The sequence below is a fragment of the Maniola jurtina genome, chromosome 2, assembly GCF_905333055.1.
Source record: "Maniola jurtina chromosome 2, ilManJurt1.1, whole genome shotgun sequence".
Taxonomy (NCBI): Eukaryota; Metazoa; Arthropoda; class Insecta; order Lepidoptera; family Nymphalidae; genus Maniola; species Maniola jurtina.
The window spans coordinates 15,291,270-15,305,297 of NC_060030.1; the positions used below are offsets into that span (position 1 = coordinate 15,291,270).

General features: G+C 36.3%; 1 protein-coding gene and 1 non-coding gene across 2 annotated transcripts in view; one reads left to right on the plus strand and one right to left on the minus strand.

Annotated features, from left to right (window-relative positions):
• Nucleotides 1-14,028, minus strand: part of LOC123871149 (galanin receptor type 3) — a 73,847-nt gene that overhangs the window by 37,060 nt on the left and 22,759 nt on the right. The gene's annotated exons all lie outside the window — the stretch shown is intronic.
• Nucleotides 4,368-4,439, plus strand: Trnah-gug. Its single transcript has one exon. It is a non-coding gene; the product is annotated as a tRNA-His (tRNA).

The following is a 14,028-nucleotide window of genomic DNA, read 5'->3' on the forward strand; positions in this document are numbered from 1 at the left end:
TGACATTTGCGCGGAGACCATAAATGCTGATGCAAGTGTATATTTGGCTACTGTCAGCGGGTGCCTCGAAATATCATGTTTTCCGGTACTCTGGAAACAGGCAACGGCAATAGTTCTGCGGAAACCCGGAAAATCTGACTCCAGTCAACTAAAATTATATAGACCCATAGGACTGTTGCCGGTCCTCGGAAAGATTCTGGAGAAGATGATCGTGAGGAGGCTTCGATGGCACCCGTTGCCAAGAGCTAATCCAAGACAGTATGGACTCGTACCACAGCGCGGTACCGAAGGCTCCCTCTGGGACTTGGTGCAACATATACGAAGCAATCTTGATAATAAACTTATCAATGTTGTCGTATCACTGGACATAGAGGGAGCCTTTGATAGCGCGTGGTGGCCGGCGGTGAAATGTCGCTTACTGGACGAAAAATGCCTCCTGAATTTCAGGCAAATTGTAAATAGTTACCCAAAGGATAGAGAAGTCAGAGTACGTTAAAATAAAATTGTTATAATTTTAATATATTAAGCTAAAATAAAGATTGATAGTTGGATATTTATTATAAGAATAGATATTGTTAACTTCGATAAAAATTTTGGATGTAATATAATAAAAATATAATAGGTAAAAATAAAAAAGTTAAAAAAGGTCTCTGATTCATGTCAGAGGAACTCTGATAAAAAAAAAAAAAAAAAAAACCTAACCTAACCTAACCTATGTACCCGTTATAATACATAATTATGTCATTAAACCACGAAATAAGTCTCAAAACAGTATAATATTGCTACACATATAGTTAGGTATGCATAAGGCAAATTGAAATATAATTTTATAATATTTACCTGTAAGTACCTACTTGTTTTATTACATCATCCAAGTCTTCGAAGAAATTATATAAAATTGCTAGTTAATGTGATTAATTCTGTGTCAATTATCAGTTTATCTAAATTGGGTAGACATTATAAATAATGACTAGATAATATATATAATATCATAATTGCTTGATGAAAAACTTTGCAAAACTCGATACGGACTGCGGGGCTCGAGAATTATAAAGTCTATATAACACAACGCCTGTTGCGGTTTCCAATCGAAATAAAGTTTCAGTTTATTCAGTGAACCGTCCTACTGCGTAAATGAAATGTAAATTCCATTAAAAGTTATTTATTTTACGCGTATGTACTTACTACGGTACCTAATAAGTATATATTACATTTTATGAACCTGTCCAGTATTTAATAAGACTGATTTTCTTCCAAAATTCCGACGTTTCCTTTACTTTAATTAGTGTAGAGGATGCCCGTGGCTTCACCCTACTCTTTGATTTTCCGGGATAAAAAGTAGCCTATGTCCTTCCCCGGGATGTATCCCAAGTCTGTACCAAACATTAACATCGGTTCAGTGGTTGGGCAGTGAAAACCTAGCAGACAGACACACTTTCGCATTTATAATATTAGTATGGATTACAGAGATAATATACAGTATATGTTTTTGTAAAAGACGAGTTTGCTTCGAATGTATTCCAAAGTGGTTTGAAACTTGAATGCCGTAAATATCAAAAAATCGATAAGAAATTCAAAAGTACAGGGACCCACAACTTCTTGGTATAAGTATGTAACGATACATCTATTCTATTTATCTCGTTCATATCAATCACATCACCATGGCAAAAAATTTCCCAAAGAGCACCACCACACCTGGTCCTCAGCCTTCCTCATCCAGCCACTTCCCGCCAGCCTCTTCATATCGTGCGTCGTCGGTCCATCTTGCTGGAGGGTGCCCCCTACGCTTATTTCGTCGTAAAATCCTTTGATAATATAATATATTACGTCTGATACGCAGATTCATACAATAAACTACAAAAAGTCCTAAAAGTAACAATAGGAATCTTTCTATGGTTCCTTCCAAGGATCTTGAAGCCCTTTCATAAGATCACGTCAAAGGATTAACGCATTGAGAACCGTCATTTGATTTTCCACGTGGACAGATTTCAAGGCAATTTTCCTTATCTATAAGTACGTCAAATAAGAAAATTCTACTTGCACCGTGAAAAATACTTCTATTAGGTATGTTTTTCTTGTATTTCAATACAACCATCTGTGACTTCTATTTGACTTTCAAAACATCGTCAATCAGTGTTATTTTCAGGAATCTAAATAATATGTATGGAAAAGGTGACTGACTAACTGACTGATCTATCAACGCAATCGGATCGCAAACATTCGATAAGAACGGACTTTGCAAATTCAACCCCTAAGAGGGTAAAATCATCGAATTAAAGTGCTGTCCACGCGGACGGAGTATACCTACGCCAAACTTTTCATATACCGCCAGTTAGATTTTTTTTTTCTTTAACTCTGGCTTTACTCTGATTAGCCAATGTCAAGTTTGTGATATTTTCAAGTTATTGAATTTATACAAGTATGGACTCCGTCTGCGCCGGCGCGGCGCCCGCCGACATACGCGCGGCGCCCCTTTAGAGCGCTTCCCAGTCAGTTCCACCATCAAAAAACACCAACTAACACAAAAACCAGCCACACTCCAAACAAGCACAGCACGCGCGCCAGCAAACGCCATCACAGACGAAGTCCCGCCAGTTAGTTTCACATTGCAAACATACTCGTATGGAGTATGGACTATTGGTTATCTGTCATATCAAAGACAGGAAGCTTAGTCACGTCAGAGTTCCCAGCCACACAGATGGCGAACTGCCAACTCCTTCTACGGTCTTTCCGGCGCCCGTATTGACAAAGCTAACTTACTTTAATCTAAATGGGTTCACTAATTAGGAACAAAAGATGTATGACAACGCACTCAGTCATTGTTATCGTCAATTCACAGGGAGCAAAATTTGAGATGGACCAGTAAGCTATTTTTTAAATTCAAGTCAAATATATGTTTTCTAGCTAAGTTTCTTTATGTTGTCTATGTACAATTTAAATTTTCTCATCCAAATCAAACTAATTTCATGTTATCACAAAACATTTAATTTTACTGCGCATTTTTTAATAGAACATAACCCGCGTACAACTTTACTAAAGATACCGTATTGTCTTTAAAAGGTTTGTTATTAATTTGACAAAGTTTTAATGGAAGGGAATGAATATGAAGGTAGGTAAAAGGGCAAACCTTTTTGTTTTTGCCGTGATATACGAGTATGTAAGTTCGGAATAGTAACAAGTTAAGTTCTGGTCTTCCAGATAAACTTTATTGTGTTTCTAATGTTTACTAAGGTCACGGAGTAAGTAACTTTAAATCTTAGGAGTGAACTAGGTAATGAGTAGAGTCGAAATTCGTATGTTTTTCTTAGTGTTTGGCCTTATTCAAAAAAGCAATACAAACCAGTCGTTACTACCATATTCTAGCAAATTAACACTTCTTATTCTTATTCTTATTCTACGAACAGACACGTGAATTTTCAGTAAAATCATCAACTGCTTAAATCGAAAGCTGGTAAGTGGTAATAACTATAATGGGTCTAAAGAAAGAATAGAAAAGACAATTACCTCTATAATCTTATGTCAACTCTCTTTTGAAAATCAGGGTTTGCAAGAGTATTTTTCTACACTGCAACTAAGTCTTTGTACCTACTACAAAATCTATTGAACATCATTTTTAACCCCCGACCCAAAAAGAGGGGTGTTATAAGTTTGACGTGTGTATCTGTGTGTCTGTGTATCTGTGTATCTGTCTGTGGCATCGTAGCGCCTAAACGAATGAACCGATTTTAATTTAGTTTTTTTTGTTTGAAAGGTGGCTTGATCGAGAGTGTTCTTAGCTATAATCTAAAAAAATTGGTTCAGCCGTTTAAGAGTTATCAGCTCTTTTCTAGTTTTCTTGTAGAAAAGAAGGTTAGATAACCGTTAGGTTCATAATATTATGTCAATAGACAAATGTCAAGCTGTCAAGATGGATGTTGGCTAAATACATAATTATTTATTTGAAAATGATGTTTTGGAAAACTAAAATACTTTGGATCGTCGGGGGTGTTATAAATTTTTAATTTACACTTGTAGGTAAATAATTACTTAGCTCTCCGGTCGTGTTGTCGTGTGACTATGACAGCTAGTAAAGGCCATACTTACTCACTTTTGCATTATAGGTACTTCCTCAATATATCCCACGCAGATAAGTCATCTGGTGAGGGTTGGCCGCCATGGCCCAGCTTTTTAAATCGGACAGTTTAACGTTTAGTTATAAAAACCTACGAGTAAGAAAGATCGATGTCTCAAGCGTTTTATGATTCAATCAGTTTTTTACGGCTATTGACCATTAAATTAGAATAAAAAGTGCTCTCGATTTAAAGTACGTCATAGATTTGGTAGTAAAGTCTTGGATATTTTCGCCTTACCTTTCACCAGCTCCGACAGCCGTGATCGTCTAGTGGTTAGGACCCTACGTTGTGGCCGTAGTAACCCAGGTTCGAATCCTGGTCACGGCAGCTAACAGCGACAGCGGCGGAGCTTAGTTTTTCTTTTTGTCGTTTAGTCTTCGGCGGTTATATAACTGCATTCTTTAGCCAGTAACGGAAGAGTTATAATTCTAAATATGGAAATAATGGCGACCATGCACCGGAAAGAAAAGCGTTGGCAGAGATTATTGCTACGAGGGTAGACGAAATCAAACGAGTCGCAGGGAGCCGCTGGATTCAGGCGGCGCAAGACCGTGGATCAAAGACAATAGGTCTCTACCAGAGAACTACACACAGTTACGATACTGTAAACAGTCAACCTATTTGCAGCAGTGAAAATTTGTTTATTTTTTATTTTATGATAATGATAGCCAGAAAAATCGCCCACTTTTTGTGGTAATAAATTCCCATTTTATACCTATATTGTGTGAGAGCAATGAATCAATAGAAGAAAAGATTTTACAAATAGTTACATTATACCCTCCCTAGGCACATGAATATTATATAAAGCTGTAAATTATATAGGTTGTTTAAAATCACACCGGCGGCCGCAAAACCGTACAAATTTTGAAAAAGAGTTCTGATTTTTTTTTACCATAAATTATCACATTTTATTCGGTTTTTACTTCCTCGTTTCTAAATTATAAGGGGTGTGAAATTTTTGGGTAGAATTATCTACATAGGAACAGATTGGATAACTTCCGCTATAGGCGGGTTAATTTAGTTAAAAAATCCCCCTAAAAGTTACAAATTCCCACAAAATATACCATTGTGATTAGTTTTTAGATTTACTAAGTATATATCCATGTAGCTAAGCCAATTCCTAGTTCAATTCGGACAGCCTTAGTAGATTTTATTTTGCACATGGCTGCCGCTACCTTTGAAAATCGATAAAACTCCTGTAAGTTATTTAATTTCCAGTTTAGGCAGCTTACTGTTTTAATGATCAAGAAATTTATTTCAATCAAATATAAATCGGTTACAAATAGTTTTCCAAGTTTTATTTTGAAATAGCTGTGTCTCATAATAATATATTAATGTTATCATTCATCATAACAAAGGATTTTTTAGTGGAAAAATGTATAACGAGGAACGAACAATCGCTATGGATGGTAACTTTATGGAATAAGTAATAAGAGGAATATTTTACAAGTCCGCGATCCATCGCGACGAAATGTTAGTTCGTTATATTTTTTCTTTCACGGTCCCCTGTTGTTTTAGGCAAATTGGATGTCTCATTAATTATTTCGTTTTAGTAAAGGGGAATGTGAAAAAATACTGGTATGAAAAACGCTGTGATCTTTACATACCTACCTAATTATAAAAATCCTATTAAACTTTTTGCTTAGTAAACTCTGGCCAGCGACATTTTTCGTTTAATTCCGCCAGTCGATGGCGACTTTTCTGTTGATAAAGTGAAGTACCATAAGTTATAGTAGGAAAAACTTTTTTTGAAGTAGATAATGCGTACAAAATGAGAACTCACTTGCCATTTTAACTCTGTGTCATCTTAACCCTAAGTGGGTTTACGTAACTTTCTGATTCGAACCTAGCACGTTCCCGTATTTTATTATTGTAAACTAAATTTGATAGCTAAACTATATTTGATAGAAAAGCTGTAATAGCCTAGTGGTAGCAGTAGTGGTAGTGGCACTCTAACTTTTTGGAGCTATGTACATTTTAAGCTATTAAAAGTACATTCACTATTAAAATAGAGTCTAAAATCATACTCTTGGCATACCAGTAGACACATAGAGTTAAAAAAATGGCGAGTGCGTTCTCATTTTTTACGGACTATAGTTTAAATTTTCAAAAACGCTCAATGGTAGATACCTATGATACCATAATCATCTAGTGCCATCCAAACCACGTTTCACCAAGCATTTCAGCTCAAAAATTAGTTACCAATTTCGACGGAATAACAACATAATAATATGTACTAACAAATCTAACTAATAAAACCTTTCAATAAGTCCGCCAGGGGACTCATGAGGCTAAACAATAAACGCTAACTCCAATGAACGAGTTATTAGTATGCAAAGCAGACAATATTCATTTATTCACAGAAACGTACGAGTCTCTCCAAAATCCTGATTCTCTGGCTAGATTTAGTGTTGCATTAATAGCTGCAAGCGGCTTGAATGAATGAGAGCGCATAATCCACAAACTCGTGTTAAAATCCGCTTTTGGCTGTATGCTGCGCCTCGCTATTAGGGTCGAGACAGGCGCGCTGAGACTGGACTGAAAAATTGAGATGACTACTTCCCTGGTGCAATGTTAAGTGCTGTGGTCTTATTAGTGGGAGGTCCCGAGTTCGATTCCCGGCAGGGGTTTGGAATTATATAATTTCTAAATTTCTGGTTTGGTATGGTGGGAGGCTTCGGCCGTGGTTAGTTACCACCCTACCGCCAAGCGATTTAGCGTTCCGACATGATGCCATGTAGAAACCAAAGGGTTTAATAAAAACTGCCATACCCCTTCCAAGTTAGTCCACTTCCATCTTAGACTGCATCATCATTCATCACTTACCACCAGGTGAGATTGCAGTCAAGGGCTAGCTTGTATCTGAATTAAAAAAAAAAAGTTACAATTCTGATGCAGTCTTATTGCAGTTCATAGGTGTAACCCCTGACTGTCTCTTCATTATCATTATCAATCTATATACGTCACACAGCTGGACAGAGGTCTCTTGTAGGGACTTCCACAAGACTCCCTGCAACTCAATTGATGACGTCTGACCACCTAATGGGGGGTCTTCCAACGCTGCGTAGTCCAGTACATCTCTGTATCCAAACTTCAATTTTGCTGTCGACTTGGCCAAATGCGAACAGTCTGGCTTAACCCTAAGCGGGTTTACGTAACTTTTAAATTCGAACCTAGCACGTTCCCGTATTTTATTATTAAACTAAATTTGATAGCTAAACTATATTTGATAGAAAAGCTGTAGTAGCATAGTGGTAGTAGTGGTACTCTAACTTTTGGAGCTATGTGCATTTTAAGCTATTAAATATCACAATGATTTAATGGTGAAGGAAAACATTTTAGAAAAAATATTTAGATTCATTTTAAAAATTGCTTCCATCAAAATGGCAACAACCTATGTCTTAGACAATAATATTATGGCAAAGCGCTTTGTCTTCTTGACCTAATTCAAGTTTAGGATATATTGCGTGGTCTATGAGAGTCATATCTTATAAAAGTCTTTGAAACTTTTATTGCGAAGTCACATCATATTGCATTCATGAATTTAAATTTCATCCAGAAATCAGGCACCGTTTAATATTATAACCGACGCTCACTTAGTTAAAGTACTTCGCTCTTTTGTGCCATTTTTAAAACTAACCAATTCTAAATGAAAATTGTTTCAAATAAAATAATATTATTTTAGCCTAACGAATACAAGCGTAGCTTTTATAGGGTTCCGTACCTAGCCGAAGGGTGCCAACGTGACGGGAGCATATTAATAAGCCTTCGCTGTCCGTCCGTTTGTTCGTGCATCTGCTCGCCCGTCTGTGCACCCATCGTCCATGCGACCGTCCGTCCGTCTGTATTTCTGTCAGCATATCGCATGAAACGTCATAGGTAAGGTATTTGGTGTGTGAGCTAATTTGTTCATGAACACATTTTTTTGTATTGTAACTACGGTTTTCGGAGTTTTTCCTTTACTTGTGCTATAAGACCTACCTATCTACCTTTCACGATACTAGGTCAACCGGAAGTTTCCTATATGTTTTCTTGGCAGACACGACAGACGGACAGATGGATAGACAGACAACAACGTAATCCTATAAGGGTTAAATTTTTCCTTTTGAGGTAGGGGAATCCTAAAAACTTGACAGACAGAAAGCGTATGAAATGAGTAATGGCCAGAAATCTGTTGTATAAAAGTTCGCGACCCGTCGCGACAAGATGTATAATATTAAAATTTTTCACCGCTACTTTTCTTTTTGGCTGAGTTTTATAACATTCACTAATTTAATTACTTTTTGTCTACTTTAGAGCTTTGTTGGGGAAAATATTCATAAAGAAAATTATATTTTATGTAAAAGAAGATAATAATGTAAGATTAATAACTTTTCTTATGTCAAATTGTAATAAATGATCGCCGTGGGAGGGATTCATTTCTTTGAAAAAATAACAGTTGTTTTTAGAAGAAATTTCGATCTACTCTGGTCCTATGGGCTGTGTATACGATCTCGAAATAAATTGTAAAAATAATATCGTCTACCGACTACCTACTGATAAGTAAGATATAAGGAGATACTTAGAAGAACCAGAGTAACCGACAAAGTGGGGATAGATACGAAACTGAAGTTTCGATTTTCAAATTTTTATCCGATTTTGTCGATGGAAAACTTTTAAATTTTTTTGAAAAATCTAATGAAAAATCTTACGAATTAATTATAGGAACGCAGGCATACCTTTACTATAAGGCAAATTTTCGCCGTATCGACGATTTAAAAAAACCCAGCTATTTGTGTTGGTACTTGGTAATTAAATTTATTAGCTGGCTTTTACGGCTCTGGGTGGTAGCCCTTTTGAGCCTATGCTAATTCAGATAAAAATGTTTTGATGACCTAGATTAACACTCATCTATTGCCTAACTTATTTTTGATCAATCCTACCTGGACTGCCGAAACGAGAAGCTAGTTTCTGGCTTCGTAGTCTAAACATTTACCTAACTTGGTTCAGGTGAGCCTGGGCAAATATCGAACGTTTGGTTTTCAGTACTGCTTTTCTACATTTTGAAGGGTTCTAGGCAAACCTAGATAATATACGGCAGAGTATCGGCTTTTGACTTAACATCACATCCATACTTAATATTATAAAAGTGAAAAGATATCTGTCTGTGTTAGTCTGTTACCTTTTCATGCAACATCGGCTTAACCAGCTTTGAGATGCCTATCATAGTTTACATTCCGGAGACGGACAAAGGTTTTTTCTTTTGACTTTTTGTTTCTGAAAATTAAAAAGCTCCTGGAAATCATCTAGTAAGTATGCTTTATTTACGAAAATGTTCTACCTACAAAATATATATTAAGAGACCCAACAATTCAAGTGAAAACACTTACGTCACAGCAAAATAAAACATTCTATAAAGCTGGGTCCCCTAACGCAGTGGAGGCACACAAAAGCCTTTTATCCAGAAATGTATAAAGAACACAAACACGTTGAAATAACTTTGTGCAATTTATCCTTTGATATAAAAAGGTACACTTTCTTAAGTAACTCGTAAAAACAACGCCATTTCTGTGTAGTAGGTACACATTCCAAAAATAAAGCCGTGAAATGTCTGAGACATAGGCTTATTATTCGACCATCTGCAATAATTTAGAATTACAAGTGTAAATTAAAAATTTATATCACCCCCGACAAGTGAAGGTTACAGAACCTAGAAAAGAGCTGATAACTTTCAATCGGCTGAACCGATTTTCTTGGATTATAGCTAAGATCACTCTCGATCAAGCCACCTTTCAAACAAAAAAAACTAAATTAAAATCGGTTCATTAGTTTAGGAGCTAAGATATTGTACATACTTACTATGCCACTTTTCAAGGGTTTCTGCTTTTAATGGTGTTAAAATGAATGCTATTTGAAATATACAATAGTGGTAGGTACATTCAGCATACAAATATGATGAATATTACCAACCACCTCTATGCATTTATGTTGGCTTCTAATTTAGTTCAATGTATATCACATACATTATTATCTATTTATGTGTCTGAGAGTAGCTTATCCACTTGTAAACATGTCAGATAGTATTCCCTCGTGGATTCAGTGAACAATAATTGTGTTTATTTTTAACCCCCGACCCAAAAAGAGGGGTGTTAGAAGTTTGACGTGTGTATCTGATTATCTGTGTCTGTGGCATCGTAGCTCCTAAACTAATGAACCGATTTTAATTTAGTTTTTTTTGTTTGAAAGGTGGCTTGATTGAGAGTGTTCTTAGCTATCATCCAAGAAAATCGGTTCAGACGTTTGAAAGTTATCAGCTCTTTTCTAGTTACTGTAACCTTCATTTGTCGGGTGTGTTATAAATTTTTAATTTACACTCAATGTTACAATTCATGATAACGTATAATAGTGACTGATTTTTTTATTTCACCCATAAAGTCCAGTCTAGGACTTTTTGGCTCCAATGACCATCTCTCCAACGAACAAGTGTAAATTAAAAATTTATAACACCCCCGACGATCCAAAGTATTTGAGTTTTCCAAAACATCATTTTCAAATAAATAATTATGTATTTAGGCAACATCCATCTTGACAGCTTGACATTTGTCTATTGACATAATATTATGAACCTAACGGTTATCTAACCTTCTTTTCTACAAGAAAACTAGAAAAGAGCTGATAACTCTTAAACGGCTGAACCAATTTTTTTAGATTATAGCTAAGAACACTCTCGATCAAGCCACCTTTCAAACAAAAAAAACTAAATTAAAATCGGTTCATTCGTTTAGGCGCTACGATGCCACAGACAGATACACAGATACACAGATACACAGATACACAGACACACAGATACACAGACACACAGATACACAGATACACACGTCAAACTTATAACACCCCTCTTTTTGGGTCGGGGGTTAAAAATGGCCTACCTACTGCCACTTCAGCGTGCTATGGTTTGGCTTTTGCAGATTTCCTCGTTCCAGATCTTATCATTCAGTGAAAATACATACAATATTGTATTGTAGTACAATATTGTATGTATTCTAACTGAGAAATCACAACCTGCCTTAGCTTAGTGATAAAGATCTCTTTTCTATTCCACTCTCATGAATACACTTTGCACAATTACTTATGAAGCTTTATTGTGCAATGTGTCTAAATTGCAATCGCAAGAACAAATTGCATTTTTAATTGAAAACGATGTGGCGAGTAGTCCATTATATTCGAATTTTTTTGCAGTATTTGTTTCACTTCCAAATCAACCGACGTGTTATTCAAATCAACTCCATGAAGTGCCTGTAGGTATGCCATAGTAATATCATTAGGTATGCTGATCTCAAGTGCGTGGCGCAATTACCCTTTATTTGTGTACAGTGAATTATTATTAAAGCAATTCGACGCTCTATGGACTATGACATTTGAATTTATAATACACATTGCTCATAATTTGAAATTCTGATTGTGAATTCAATAACAGTGACTTCATGTTAGTATGTTAAAAACCTCGTCAGCAGTTTGAAATCGAAAAATGTGCGAGCCTATGTATAACAATAATAAACACAGGTTGCGACATCAATGATAATGTTACAAAAACGCCTAATTATGTAGGTTAAGTAATGTGCATTTACAGAACCTCGTCAGCAGTATGAAACTGTTCAGAAAATTGACCTTTGGAAATTGCTGGCGTGTTATTTGGTTGCTGTTTCGTTGCATACCTACCTACCAATGACTAAACCGATTTGGCTCTTTGAAATGGAGGTTGCCTTCACTTTGACTTAACACATACGCTACGTTTTAACTCGGAAGAGAGTTCCAATGGGTTTTTTAAATAACACCCCTCTTTTTGGGTCGGTTGTTATTAACCTATACTTACCTATTTATTCACGCGGACGAGGTCGCGGGCATCATCTAGTGTCTAGTACCTATTCAATAATATTAAACTAAACGACGAGTCTTATCTAAACGCTTCGCCAATAATTTTATTGTGACCAGCCAAGCGACTGGCTTCCGAGGAAGTCGATATCGAATATACGAAATAATACCAAGAAGTATAAAGCCATTGACAGATGAAGATGCTACAACAAAAGAGTTCCGTTCCTTTGGGTACTCCAAAAAATATCGTGCGTAACAATAATACCGCTACTGGCGGCATTGTAATTTAAATTAAAATTAAAAATTAATTATAAATTAAAAATAATTAATTTAAATTAAAAAATTGGATCGAAGAATCCGAAAATTGTTGACTACATATCGTATGCATCATCCACGTTCATCTGTTATGAGATTGTATATCCCACGCAAGTGTGGAGGGCGTGGTTTTTTAAATGCCAAGAACCTTCATAATCGCGAGGTATGCAATCTCAGAGATTATTTTCTCAAAGTAAATGTGGGAATACATAGGGATGTAGTTGCAGTTGATAAAGGTCTTACTCCGCTTTCCTTAGGCAAAAATAACTGGCGTAAGCCCATAGTGCTTAGCACTTCGGATCGCATAGCTGTATGGAGGAGTAAGGAGTTGCATGGAAGATTCTACAAGGCCTTAACTAGGCCGGATGTAGATTCCATAGCCTCTGTATCCTGGCTACAGTTTGGGGACCTCTTTGGGGAAACCGAAGGTTTTATCTGTGCAATTATGGACGAAGTTATTAAGACTAATAATTACCGGAAACATATAATGAAAGATGGAACGCTTGACATTTGTCGTGCGTGCCATCTTCCTGGGGAATCCCTCAGACATATTGTTTCCGGTTGTTCTTATCTTGCTAACGGCGAATACTTGCACAGACATAATCAAGTAGCCAAGATAATCCATCAACAACTTGCTCTTCAATATGGCCTTGTAGATACTGAGGTGCCGTACTATAGGTACGACCCAATGTCAGTTCTTGAAAATAGCAGTGCCCTGCTTTACTGGGATCGGTCGGTTATCACTGACAGGTATATTGTAGCCAATAGACCTGATATAGTGCTAGTTGACCGATCAGCGCGTCGAGCAATGATTGTTGATGTCACTATTCCACATGATGATAATTTAGTGAAAGCAGAAAAGGAAAAAGTATCGAAATACTTGGACCTGGCCCACGAGATTACCGCCATATGGAGTGTTGACTCAGCGATTATTGTACCGATAGTTGTATCAGTCCACGGTCTTATTGCGAACAGTTTCGACCAACATCTTAAGAAACTGTCGCTTAACTGTTGGATCAAGGGTAAGATACAGAAGGCAGTGGTTCTTGAGACGGCACGCATTGTGAGGAGGTTCCTCACTCTGGAGCCCTAACCACTGGCGGCTTGGGTCCAACCCACCCTGCTGCCAGTGGGATCCATTTTATCATATTTTTATTCAATGTTTTTTTTTCCGTTACTTTAGTTTTTTGTCGTTTATGTTATTTTATTTCTCTTTTGTTTCTGTTATTTATTGATTTTGTTGTTGATGTTATTTTATTTTTTGTTGTTTCTGTTATTTTTTCTGTGTTTTTGTTATTTTTTCTATGTTTCTGTTATTTTTTCTGTGTTTCTGTTATTTTTTCTGTTGTTTCTGTTATTTTTTCTGTGTTTCTGTTATTTTTTCTGTTGTTTCTGTTATTTTTTCTGTGTTCCTGTTATTTTTTCTGTTGTTTTTGTTATTTTATTATGTGTTGTTTAAAAATAGGATAAAATGGGAAAAATAAATAAATGAGAGTAAAAATACCGCTACTGGCGGCATTGAATTCGCTATGGAGCCGAAAAGTTGGAAAAATCAACGTTTTTTCAAGAGTCCAATTTGATTTTCAAACGAAGTGGGAAAAGCAAATGGCCTGACCGTTCCGAAACCCGGAAAATACACTTTTGCAACGAGGCTTGGTTGACTTGACAATTTTTTCCCCGGTGAAATTCGACACAGTGCGGAGTAGATACTCGATGCTCGAATTTTTTAAAAAGCGTTTGAAACTCGCTA